The following is a 12,167-nucleotide window of genomic DNA, read 5'->3' as shown; positions in this document are numbered from 1 at the left end:
AGTTAGATGTTGTTGTGCCAATCTGAGACCGTGTTATGTCTAAACATGACCAAACAATCCATTCGCCTTTTGCACCGTTTTGTAAGCTTGTTATAACAATGCTCTTGTGCTATGTACCCGCTATTCTAAAAATTTGATAGTTTTATTTCATTCTATCGTGATTCTACAAAAACATTTGTGTGCGACAAGGGAACAAAAACATTTGGAAGAGAAGAGGCACTGCCTTGCTTATTCTGCAAGGAACGTGCGTCTAGTGCATGAGAGCCAGTGCGTCTGCAGTGACCGGACGACACTGCCTCCTTTGGTGGCAGACTGTACGTGCACATGGTTGTGGCTCTGCTTAATCTCAAACCGTGCTCCTAGCGAGCTCAGGCTGTAGGTGCCTTTTGTGTAAACGCATGTCCGTGAACGAGTTTATGTCTGAGTACAAACTATCGAGCCACGGAGGCACAGATGTGCGTCTGCATCAGGAGTAAGCAGGACTCTGTAGATTGTAGATTTTATGTGTGTCAGCGCTAGTGCGGTGCTTCTGTCTCACATAGGACTGTGTCTTTGACAAGTCAGTGCCAGGTTATCAGAGGCATGGTTCCGCATGCCTGCCAAAGCAACACATGTGCCTTGCTAAATTACAGTAACCCATGCCTCATTGAACGATGCAAGATGAAATATTGTTGGATGCGCCTCACTAGGAGCACGTTTCTTTGAAATATAAAATATTCAGGAGATAAATATTTGATGTGCGTAGACCGTCACACACCCTCTGAGAGATTGTAAAAAATGAGATACATGCCTTTAGTCAAGTAATTATGTCCAAGCATAAACTCATACTAGACGAGTATCCCTTGCAACCTTTCGAAAGAAGGCAACTGTTAATGATAATTCTTCGAGGATTGCCTTGATCATCAGGAGGTCATCAGTGTTCGCAAACCCTTGCCCCAAAAGATCACAGATGGCGCTTTGCATCTTGCTTCTATTCTCCTTCAGCTTATGCAGCTCCTCCTTCAGAAAATCCATGTCCAGCTTAATATCACCCTTGTCGTCCTTAAGATTATGAATGGCACTTGTGAGAGACCTCTGAATGCGCTTGACGTCTTTATCAACGATACCCATCTGCTTCTTCTGCCTGTCAATCTTCATGGTAGTTACATTACTTCCTTCCACAGCTGCAACAAGGTTCTCTAGCTTAAGGTTCACTTGTTCAATATCCATTTTAAGCCTGTTTATCTCTTCATCCTTTGCTTGCAACTTCCCCCAGAGCTTGAATAGGCACCTCTACATAATGACAGGCCATGGGTGGTCAACCCATTTGACGACTCCACAGTTCACGCCTCTCTGCGAACAAAAAAGAACAAAATAAACAAAGACTGTTAATACAGTGCTGCACGAGCTCTGGAATATAACAAAGTTCACATATACTTGCTTCATAACCTCATTCAACTAACTATGAACCGTGTTTGTGCAATGTGGCGCGTCAATGGTTAGGTACCCACAACACTAATTATGGTACTTCGCCCACCCTGTCCACAGAGTTATTTCAAAATTGTACTTAGTTTCTTCTAAGCTAGCTTGAATTAGTCTGGAGCTACCTCTGCAGTCAAGTTATTTAGAGATTTTTTTTGAAGAATATACTGACCATTAAACAGAAGTACCATTTGTAAACAAACATGAGAGTGTCTAGATCACTTCTTTTGTTTTCAATGATGTAAGATAAGTAGTGACCTTTAGCCTTTTATGTAAAGTAAAAGGACTACACAATGTTTTCTACAATCAACCGGAAAACACAAGAAGAAATAAGTCTTCTTTGGAAGACTATAAGTCCTATATCCAAATAGTTTGATTCAATAAGAAAGTAGCTCAGATTTTTGAAACTGACTAACTTTCACAGCACAGCCGTAGAACCTCCTCCCCGTGTCACTTCCTTCAAAAGCCACACACCTGAGAGGCTTGGTATCGTGGAGAATGCAATAGAGAGGACGGTCGAGCTCTTTGCCACATAAATCATGGTCCTGGATGGTATCAGGGTTCTCCTACAAGGACACATGAATGTTTATAGCTCAGATCTTTTGTTTGGAAAACAAATCACAGTTTAACGCTCCGCATGTAGAATGAAATCACCTACATAGAAATCAAAATCCAGCTCAAGGAAGCTCAAGCCTTCCTTCCTCCCCTCTTGTCCGAACTTTTGTGTCGACATGGCCCGGAGGATGTGAGCAGATGCGAAGCCGTGGGCGGCGTCGAATTCGAGAGGAGAGAGAGAGATAGAGAGAGATAGAGAGAGGGGGGGAGATACAGTGAGAGAGCCAGAGGACTTCGACATGGTCCGGCTCGACCAAATACTCCACCTACTTGCCAGACCCACCAACCACAACCCACCTCCGCCGCCCCCCCCTTTTCCACTGGGATGGCATCTGTATTAAGACGCTATGTCGAAGAAAAAAACAAAGCCAGGCGGCACGAATCTTGATGCTAAAATCAGACAGTCGAAGATAATAGACGGTTCCATCATTTCCAACTCTCCCACCTCCACTAATCTCTTGCTTCCTCTCTTCCACAGTAAATCTTGAAACATTCCGCCCCCGCAAAAAAAAATCTCGAAACATTCCGCACTCACAAAAGGTCTCCTCTTAGGTTCAGTACTTCAGTGCCTCCAGTACCTATATCCGTGCCTCCTGTGCCTTCAATGCCGTGCCTCAAGTGTCTACATCCACGTGCCTCGCGTGACATCTAACAGTTAATTGAAAAACATACCGGAAAACAGTAACGGACGCCTATTGTCAATCCTCACGTCACGTACATTCGACGTTCATTCCTTTGTCACAGAATAACATATAAGTTTAAAATGATTCTTGCTACACTTGTAAAACCGGAATGCCCTGGATAAATGTCGAATCCCACCTTGCGGTAGAACCATGGAGACCGGTGCTTCCCAGAAACACATCTGTGGCTTTTTGTGCATGTAGTTGAGTGCACGGCTATTTGTTTGTGCCTGTGCCTCACGTAGCACCATAGCAACGAATTGACATCCGTGTAATCACGTAACTTCATCTCCGTGCCTTACGTAGCACCGTATGTGTGCCTCTATCTGCGCATCTTGTTGTATAGGTGTGCTTCTTGCAGCTGCATGTCCATGCCCCTCATTGCTTCTCGTTCTTTCTGCCCATCTCGTAGTGTCAGTTGCAACACAGACACGAAACAATGCCTCTGATAAAGCACAACACTTATACAACGAGAGTGCAAAAAGTTAACATTTGACGGCAAACTGAATGTATCACTGAAGACAATTGCCACGACCAGTGAATGTACCATGCCCGTGTGTCTGAGAGTTAAACCAGCCACTTCAAGCATGCTTCTCTTGGTCAGAGACTTGCGCACGAGATAAACTGTAAAAGTTAATATTAGACAGCAAACTACGCAAGACAACGATCATCTCCCCGACTTGCTGGAGATTCGACGGTTGTTAAAATCATAACTGCTGATTTTATTTTAATTTTTTATAAAGAAAACCCACGATCAAAAACCCAGGATGTGCACAACGGCACCGTCAGGGAGACGAAACCATGATCCACAACCCACGATGTGCACAACCGCATCGACAGTGAGATCGTGCACTCCTTTGCCGCTTCCCTGCCCTTAAATTTAGACTTCCGCTTCAGACTTGTCTTCCACAAACAACAGAAATCGCCATTGCACTCTCACTCACTGTTCCCCACGAAATATCAGGTTGCAGGAGGACGAACTGCTCCAGGCCATGGGATTCACCAAGGAATTCGAGGTGCAGGCCCATGGCAACACCAATTTGCAAGTGATCCACACCAACAAGTTGCACAAGGCGGCCACCATCATCGAGCAGTACGAGCGACACCTCGAATTCGAGCGCCACAAGATCGTCGGAGTTGATGTGGAGTACACCAATGACGTTGGCCAAGACCAGAAACCAGCCCTCGTCCAACTCTCCGTCGTCAAAGATCATCCGGTACTGCTCTTTCCACTGAGCGCCGCCGACAAGAACTGCACCAGGTTCGACAACTTCCTCGCCGACCCCAGGTACATGTTTGCTGGCTTCTCCATTGACGGCGACATAGAGATGCTTGGCCGCGTCGGACTGGAGATCGCCCACTTTGTCAACATCCAGAAGGAATGGAGGGTGCCTACAGCTACCAAGCCCCTGGACTTGCTTGGCGATGTCTCAGGCATCCTTGTCCATGACTACTACAAGCACATGAAGAAGAAGATCACCAACGCAGAGCACCAGCGCTGGGCGCGCATGCCCCTAACCATGAGGCACATCGAGTACACGGCAAAGGATGCTTACACTGCGTATGAGATATGGAGCCGCCTCACCACTATCCAGGAAGGGCTCCGCCGGGAAACACTCGAGAAGGAGCAGTCCAGGAAGCGCGCAAGGTCCTGGGGCGACTACGACTACTGAAGCAGGTGGTCCCGGCCAAGAAAAGTATCTACAAGATTGCTCATGCCATTCTAGATTTCTCGTTACATTTGCTTTCTCTCAAGACTACCGTTTGCTTGTTCTAAATTTAGATTTGCTTTTGTCACAGTTAACCTTGTAGTTTGCTTCCAGTTTACATATGTTCTGAAAAAGTTTATTTCCAATGCAATGTTGGAGTTTTCTATTATTAGAATATATTAGCGTGAACTAGAAAATATAAACACAGTACAGATGCTACACGATTAGCGTAACGCACATGCACTAGTAACTTTGTGGATGCAGCATCAAAATGCAGGGACAACAACTACAAAATGCTGCTAAAAGCAATGCACAATGTTCTAACAAACCATTGCACACGCAATATTAAAAATAGTTCGAATGCAACACTTTTGAAAAACATTTTGAATACAGAGGTAGTTAGGTGTTTATTCTCCTTGCAAAACATAACTTACGTCCGTGACCCTTAAAGAAGAACACTACAGAGGCACGGTTGTCCGTCAATAACACCAACTACTTAAAACACCCACGGAGGCACTTCTGTGACTCCACTCCTATGGGGACCGTGCGTAAATTTGCTTCAGGTCTGTTAATGAGGCTGAATGACTTCGAAGACACATCGAACTCATAAGCCATGGCCCCCGCAATGAAAACGTGCCAATGAAAGCTTCTTGAAAACACAGGCACACCTTCACGTGCTTGCACCACGATCCTTCGCGTCCGTACCTCCCTTAGAATCACGTCCGTGCCTTACGGCCAACTTCCGATGTATCGGGTCTATGAAGATTTGCATCCTACACCTCCATGCCTCGACAAGTACGACGACCGTGCTTGTAACTGTGAAGCGTATATGACAACTTAGGGACGACCTTGCAACTATTTTAGACATAACCGTGCCTGTTCCATCAACACATTCATGTCTCTCAAATTTAACTGAAAAACATTCCGGAAAAACAGTAACGGACGCCTATCGTCAATCCTCACGTCACGTACATTCGACATACATTCCTTCGTCACACAAGTAATAGGCGTGCCTCTGCCACAAAACATATATTTGAAAAACGATTCTTCCTACATATGTGGTTTTTTGCGTATGTAGTTGAGTGCATGGCTATCTGTTCGTGCCTGCGCCTCACGTCGCATCGTAGCACGAATTAACGTCTGTACAATCACGTAGCTTCATCTCCGTGCCTCACGTAGCATCATATATGTGCCTCTTGTTGCGCCTCTCATTGTATGAGTGCTTCTTGCAGCTGCATGTCCACGTCTCTCGTTGCTTCTCGTTATATCTGTCCATCTGGTAGTGTCTGTTGCAACACGGACACACAACAGTGCCTCTAAAGAAACACAGCACTGCTCCTCCCAGCGAATGTATGAAGAAAACATTTGCCACTCCTTATGAATGTACCACGCCTGTGTGTCAGAGAGTTAAACTAGCCACTTCAAGCATGCTTCTCTTGGTCAGAGACTTGTGCCTCTACATACTGCCCCTGCATGCCTCACTAGATAAATTGTAAAAGTTAACATTTGACAGCAAACCACGCAAGAGAGCTATCATCGCCATGACTTGCTGGAGATACGACGGTTGTTAAAAACATAACTGATGATTTTATTTTAATTTTTTTATATAGAAAAACCACGATCAAAAACCCAGGATGTGCACAACCGCACCGTAAGGGAGACGAAACCACGATCCAGAACCCACGATGTGCACAACCGCATCGACAATGAGATCGTGCACTCCTTTGCCGCTTCCCCGCCCTTAAATTTACACTTCCGCTGCGGACTTGTCTCCCACAAACAACAGAAATCACCATTGCGCTCCCACTCACTGTTCCCCATGAAATACCAGGTTGCAGGAGGACGAACTGCTCCAGGCCATGGGATTCACAAAGGAATTCGAGGTGCAGGCCCACGGCAACACCAAGTTGCAAGTGATCCACACCAATGAGTTGCACAAGGCGGCCACCATCATCGAGCAGTACGAGCGATACCTCGAATTGGAGCGCCACAAGATCGTCGGAGTTGATGTGGAGTACACCAACGACGTTGGCCAAGATCAGAAACCAGCCCTCATCCAGCTCTCCGTCGGCATGGATCATCCGGTGCTGCTCTTTCAACTGAGCGCCGCCGACAAGAACTGCACCAGGTTCGACAACTTCCTCGCCGACCCCAGGTACATGTTTGTTGGCTTCTCCATCGACGGTGACATAGAGATGCTCGGCCGCGTCGGATTGGAGATCGACCACTTCGTCGACATCCAGAAAGAATGGAGGGTGCCTACAGCTACCAAGCCTCTAGACTCCCTTGGGGACGCCTTGGGCATCCTTGTCCACGACGTAGAGCTCATCAACACAGAGAAGCAGCGCTGGGCGCGCATGCCCCTGTCCATGAGGCACATCGGGTACGCGGCAAAGGATGCTTACACTGCGTACGAGATATGGAGCCGCCTCACCATCATCCAGGAAGGGCTTCGTCGGGCAAAACTCGACAAGAAGCAGACCAGGAAGCGCGCTAGGTCCTGTGGCGACTATGACTACTGAAGCAGGTGGTCCCGGCCAAAAGAAGTATCTAGAACATTGCTCACGCCATTCTCGATTTCTCATTAGATTTGCTTTCTCTCAAGACTGCCGTTTTCTTGTTACAACTTTAGGTTTGCTTGTGTCGTAGTTAACCTTGTACTTTGCTTGCAGTTTACATGTCTTTTGCACAAGTTTATTTCCAGTGTACCACATAGGCACTTATGTGCCTATGTGCCTCTCATACCAAGGAGACCGTGCGTAACTTGGCTTCAAGCAGTTTTACGCAACATTCTAGACGCCAAACAAAAGATTCACCTTCTCTCTAATAAGTTCATTAACGAGGTCTAATGCCTTCGAAAACACATGCAGCTCATAGTCCATGCCCCCCGCAATGAAAACGTGTGAATGACAGCTTCTTTAAAGCAGAGGAAGCTTTAAAGCAGAGGCACACCTTCACATCCTTGCATCATGATCCTTTTGCGTCCGTACCTCCGTTAGAATCACGTCCGTGCCTCCAGTTCGTTACGTGCGTGCCTCTACGCCGAGTAAAACCGTACCCCTGTCCGTGTTCTCAGAAGCACATCTATGGCTTTTTTGGGCATGCTGTTGAATGCCCATATAGAATATAACCATGTTGAAACCATATTCAAATCTAACCACACTGAAATCTCTAGAATAAAATATGTGCCCCAGTTGAGACATTTATTTTGTACTACTTGAAACTGCAATCTATAATAAAACAATACAGTGTAATAAAACATGCGCCTTCCGACAAAAATGTTGTACTGGAAACTGCAATTTGTAATAAAACATACACCTTCCATCACAAATTAATTGGCTCAACATTGCACTAACCAGTACAATGTGAATTGTTCTGCCTGGTACGAAGTTATAGCAAAGTTGACACATTTCTTTTTGGATGGGGCAGTACTACTACTTAAGAACAAAACACGATTGCTTGACATGGAAACGAAACTGTCTCCATTTTGACATCGACGATTGCTTGACATGGAAAGCATAAAAACCATGGAAAAGCAAACATCTACCAACAAAACTACACTACTCCCCGTCGTTGGAGATGTCCACTATCTCCATTATAACATCGACGTCGTTGGCCTCCGCCTCCTGCTCCGTATCCAGCTCGTCGAAGAGAGCATTGGTCTTCGCCTGTTCTTCCTGGAGGAAGTGCCAGTTGGACTCCACATACGCCTCATCTTGGATGGACTCCAGGATAGCGGTCTGCTCCGCCATCAAGGCCGACTCACCGAGATAGAACTCCGCCTCGTCTTCCTCGTCTACGCCTTCCTCGTCGTCCTCGTCATCCTCATCGTCCACGCCTTCCTCGTCGTCCTCCACATCCTCGTCGTCCACGCCTTTATCGTCATCCTCCTCAACCTCATCACCCACCTCCTCTTCCTCCATCAGATCTCCCCCAACTGGATCACCCCCCTCCTCTTCCTCCATGACATCCCCCCACTGGATCAACTCCCTACATGAGCTCCGACGCATGCCCCTCCACTTCCCCCACCTCCCCAATCTCCTCCGGCCCCGGTGAGTCCGGAGACATGCCCGCTGCGACCCGAGCGGCGCGCCTTGAACGGATGTCCTCCTGCAACTGAAAGCGGCGCTTGGGAGTAAGCATCGCGTAAGTAGTTATCTTGTGCCGAACCATGGCGGGGAACGTCACAAACAAAAAGAGGAAGATGGATGATTTCCTAGGATTGCCGACGAAAGAGGGAGAAGCAGGATGATGTCTAGTGGTGGCGGACGCCGCTCAGCTTAAATAACTGCTCCTTGACCTCGAGCAAGGAGCCAGAACGCTGACACGCGGCATTCACTTCCTCGACGGATGAGGCGTCCATCTGTCCTTTTTGATTCCGCAACGTCGACATGTGGCGTTCACTCTATTAAATACTACCTCCACCTCCTGCAGAGCGGCGTCACCAGAGGAAACGCCCATCGGACCCTTGGGTTTCCAGAGCGGCGTCCAGCCGGCGTTCACACGACGCCCGTCGAACGGTGGGGTTTCTGCAATCAACACACGAATGTGACATTGGGTAACGCATCAGCGAGCCTGTCCTAGCTTCATAGTTGTGCCTTTCAGTGCGAACGATTCAACAGAATCATTTGGAACACCAAGACAAACTAACATCACTCTACACAATGCCACGCCGTGCCTTCCTGGGACCCATGACCGTGCGAGGAATATACCACACCAGTGTCTCTCGAATAGGCCATTCCGTGCCTCACAGAGTAAACACTGGGTGTTCACATCTGAACCAGTTCCGCTGGGACTCCCCAATTAAGGAAAGAACCTGACGGTGCCTTTGTGGGCTGAAAGCCCGTGCCTTTCCGTTTGATCGAGTCGACAAAATCATTCGGAACTCAAACACATGGGAATGTGACTCTATATTATACGGCAGCATGCCTTTTAGCGCTTCACGCCCGTGCCTGCGACCCTTAACACTGGCACGAACGTCCACACATCATCAGTGCATAAGTTATCGTCCGCGCCTATATTCACTTCACGCCTGTGCCTCTAATAAAAGAAGTATGACATAACTCAGTACAGAACCGTGGCTTTTGAAAACAAGGAACTTACGCTTTTAAACAACTCGACTCTCGAATCGGCCACTCACAAAGTAAACAGCTAGCATTAACATCTAAACCCATCCTGCCTTCATTCCACAATAAACGTACGAATGTGACTACGGGAAAGACGAATCCATGCCCCCATGGGATTCACGTGCGTGCCTATATTTTCAAAGATTCAACAGAATCATTTCGAACACAAATACACGCGAATGTGACTCCATATAAAACTACACCATGAAACTGCTGGATGCAAGCCCGTGTCTATGACCCGAAACACTGCCAACACAGAAAAGCCACGAACGTACACGCCTTCATCAGTACATCATTACAATACTAGGTACAAAAACACAGACGAGTGTGACTCTATATAATACCACACCATGCCTATGACTCTCCATCAGATCGAGTCAATGCCTTTACCGAGTACTACACACAACAACAACAACAACAAAGAACCGTGATTGTGCTTTTGAAAACAAGGAAAGAAGCTTTCAAAAACAGCTTCAACAGTGAGTGTTCGCATCTGAACCCATTCCGCTGGGTTACCCCAACTAAAGAAACGAATGTGACTCTGGCTAATAAGAAGACTTGCCTCCGCAGGATTCACGTCCATTCCTCTCCAACAGAATGAGTGAGTGCGATCATTTCGAAATACCAAAAGAATACACCGATGGTAATGTGACTCTGACTGTGTGTAATGCAAACCATATGCCTTTGTCGGCTGACCGGCCGTGCCTCTCGGTCTGACAGAGTCGACAAAAGCATTCGAAACAGAAACAAGGGCGAGTGTGCCTCTGTATAAAACAACACCATGCCTTTGTGGGACGCACGCCAGTGCCTGTGACCCGAAATATTGCCAAGAGGCACGAAAGTCCATGCGTTTATGAGTACAAGTCATGATGCTACTTAGTACAGAACCGTGGCTATACGGACTTCAGGCCCGTGTTTTGCTTGAAAAACATGGCATCGTGATGTGCGTTCTTTCTTGAAAACCATGCCTTCTACATTCACGCGTCTGTGCGCCTAACAAGCAAGGAACAAACCCTGACGTTGCCTTTGTGGGCTGAACGCCCGTGCCTCTCCGTCAGACTGAGTCGACGGAATTATTCGGAACACAAACACATGGGAACGTGACTCTATATTATGCGACAGCATGCCTTTTACCGCCGCACGTCCATGCGTGTGACCCTTAACACTGCCACGAACATCCACGCCATCGTCAGTGCACAAGTCATGCCGCTGCCTGGTACAGAACCGTGGTTGTATTCACTTCCCACCCGTGCTTCTAATAAAAGAAACGCCACGCAACTCAGCACAAAGCTGTGACTTTTAAAAACAAGGAGCTTACGCTTTTAAACACCTCGACTGTCGAACCGGCCACTCGCAAAGTAAACTTTAAGCGTTAACACCTAAACTCATTCCGCTTTGTTTCAATATTAAATGTACAAAACGTGATGCTCCGACAGACCCAACCATGCCCTCATGGCATTCATGTCCGTGCCTCTCCATTTGATCGAGTCGACGCAATTATTTTGAAACCAAACACAGACGAGCGTGACTCTACATAGTACCACACCATGACTATGCCTCTCCACTCAATGTGCCTCACAGAATATACAGAGTCACACTGGCCCGTGTTTCACGCCAGTGACTATACATAATACTACACTTACCGTGACGTGCGTTATTTGCTTCAAAAATGTGACTTCTACATCGACGCGACTGCGTGCCTAACGTAACTCAACCTAATGGGAAAATGTGACTCAATAGACTCGACGCCCGTGCGTATCCAAGTGACCGAGTAAGCGGAATCACAGAGTATACAGAGTTACACTCGCCCGTGTTTCTAACGAAACAGTGAGTGGGTGTTCACTGTTGAAGCTGACCTGCCATGCCTCTCCGTCTGAACGAGTCGACAGAAGCATTCGAAATAGAAAGTTGACGAGTTTAACAGTACAAATCATGACCCTACATGGACTTCAGGTTCGTGTTTTTCATATTCGTGTCTCTCGAATCGGCCATGCTTTCACCTTCATGTTTTGGCACCATGACGTGTGTTATTTGCTTGAAAAACGTGACCTAGCGTGACCCAGCCTAATGCAAAAACGAGACTCAATAGACTCGACGCCTGTGCATATCCAAGTGAACGAGTAAGCGGAATCATTTGAACCAAAACTACGCACGGTTCGGCAAAACGTGCTCCCCGCGGGAAAACAAAATGCCTCTGGTGGAAGCACAACCGTGCTCCAACTGCTAACAGGCGACATCCATGACCTTAGCCTACTCATCTACATGTGCCAAAAAACGAAACAACACGATGACAATGCAACGCATAAATGCCTTACAGATTCATGGCAGTACAAAAGGCCACATGCCCCAACGAAACGGAAAAACACGCTACAAGATCTCTGCCTACACTCCAGCAACGTTCTTGATCGGCTGCTGGGCGAGCACGCCTTCAATCTCCTTCTTCGCCGCCTCATAACTTTCCTCCACAGCAGCAAAGGAATCCTCCACCAAGCTCTTTTACTTGACGAGGACCCCAGCTTTCTCATCCATAAGCTGCCCCACTTCGCCCGACAACTTCTGCACCAACGCATGGCTCT

Source organism: Triticum aestivum, chromosome 5B (assembly GCF_018294505.1).
Source record: "Triticum aestivum cultivar Chinese Spring chromosome 5B, IWGSC CS RefSeq v2.1, whole genome shotgun sequence".
NCBI classification, from domain to species: domain Eukaryota; kingdom Viridiplantae; phylum Streptophyta; class Magnoliopsida; order Poales; family Poaceae; genus Triticum; species Triticum aestivum.
Note: the sequence above shows the minus strand (reverse complement) of the source record.